Source organism: Sinocyclocheilus anshuiensis, unplaced genomic scaffold (assembly GCF_001515605.1).
Source record: "Sinocyclocheilus anshuiensis isolate Anshui unplaced genomic scaffold, SAMN03320099.WGS_v1.1 scaffold1365, whole genome shotgun sequence".
NCBI classification, from domain to species: Eukaryota; Metazoa; Chordata; class Actinopteri; order Cypriniformes; family Cyprinidae; genus Sinocyclocheilus; species Sinocyclocheilus anshuiensis.
The window spans coordinates 1,353,078-1,354,924 of NW_015551032.1; the positions used below are offsets into that span (position 1 = coordinate 1,353,078).

At 39.6% G+C, this 1,847-nt stretch overlaps 1 protein-coding gene across 1 annotated transcript in view; it reads right to left on the reverse strand.

Moving 5' to 3' along the window:
• LOC107661254 (cGMP-dependent protein kinase 2-like) overlaps positions 1-1,640 on the reverse strand; it is a 27,979-nt gene extending 26,339 nt beyond the window's left edge. Inside the window, exons 1-2 of the mRNA XM_016450753.1 lie at positions 1,598-1,640; positions 869-1,002 (exon numbers count right to left, since the gene is read on the reverse strand). The gene's annotated coding sequence lies outside the window, so the exon portion shown is untranslated. The remainder of the gene's footprint in view (positions 1-868; positions 1,003-1,597) is intronic.
• Positions 1,641-1,847: the final 207 nt, after the last annotated feature.

Sequence of the window (1,847 nt, forward strand, 5' to 3'; positions counted from 1 at the left end):
TCTTTGCAACTTTACAGATCTTCTTTATGCACAGAGAGCTTGTAACACTTCAAAGACAAAGGAAAAATTGAAATCGAATCATATGACCCCTTTAAAAACGGAACGAAAATCAACAAAATTATGAAATACATCCATGAAGGGCATGCTCAGCTCACAGGAAAATAACTAGAGAACAAAACTAACAATCCCCTTCAGGCCCGGTTTTACGGGGGTGCTAAGCACCCTCAGTTGAAGCTGTAATACTAACATATTGGCGAAACAGATATGGCAAACTATGGAGTGCGTATTTGTGTTTGCGCTCTAGACAGTGTAAAAGGTTTCTATCTACAAAGTGTTTTACTGCGTCTAGCGTTGAATCCACTTCATCCAACGCTATTTGTTCTCTGTGTTCTTAAGTATTCTTTTTGTTTTACTGACAGAGGAACGCTGCATGTGATTCCGCGAGAGAGCTGTCCGAAAGAACGCGAATCGATTCAGGCCATTTTGCAAAAACGTTTAGTCAGTTCAGTGAAAGAACCTACTCAAAAGAATGATTACTCCATAATTAAAGGCATGGCTGTTTCAGTCGACAGAAATAGGCTACGGGACACACATAACTGCTGGAATATTTGCAGGGCAAACGTTTCTCCGGTCATTCGGAGTGCTCACGGTATGCACAGTGCCTACAGCCGTACATCTGCAGGTGCCACTGCTGGTATTTGTCCCCTACAGAACACAACTTTGATGGTAAAGGTTAGTGGATCCTCCCAAGCCTTTCATCTACCTGTCATGCATCTCATTATGAGGGGCTTACAGACAGTGGCACAAGACACAGAATAGTCGTTCATATTTTCATATCTCAAACGGAGAGAGAGAGAGAGCGTTTTACCAGAGATCTGTTGGCCCCAGTGATTAAGACCTAATCAATAATTTAGAGGCACAGTAATACCGGATGGCACCAGCACCCTGTGAGTGTGCAGTATGCTCTTTCCTGGACTATCTGGTGATGTCATTCTTTGCTGCCTTTCATTGATGGAAAAAAATGAAATAAGATGTTTTGTAGTTCGCTCTGGGTTACAAACGCACAATGGACACTGGACACTCCCACCATAGAGAAAAAATGTTTGAGCACAATCACAGTATTTACAGTACAAGAGCTCTGAGTAGACCTCATACACATCCCTACATCTCCACACATAAACTTTGTTAAACACAGCATGCAACTCAATAAGAGTGTTATTTTGTTTGCATCTAATCTGGATGTTGAATTCACAGGATATTTGATTATCTTTATGTCCTTACATTCATGAGAGATGTATGTTATTTAATTTAGACAGGATGTGTACAGTAGGAAATATATTCAAGGTAATCCACTTGCTATAAGCCAAACACAAACAAATACATACAATTATAAATAAACTTCTAATCGATATATTTTATATAAAAAAAATTTCCCTAACAATAAGTGTACTTGAAATGGTACTGGTAATGGTAGGCTATAGGACTGTTACGTAAGACCTACTGACGTTACACCTGTTCGTCCGTTTTATCTTTTAACCAAACGCTACTGAGAAGCATAAAGTTTCTAAATATTTTGAAATGACGTTAAAAACCCTACCGTTTTCTTGTACAGGAACTCTTCTTCGACGGCTGAAAGACAGTGCTGTGTTTGAGGCAGCAGCCCCGGTCAGCGGCACCGTTCACACGCCCCACACACACTTCACACACACTTCACACACACACACTGGCAGCATGTGTCATTTCTCCTCAATAACTTCACTCATTTCCTTTAGCTATTGTGAGCAGAATATTTTATTGATCTCTCTCTCTCTCTTTATATATATATATATATATATATATATATTATA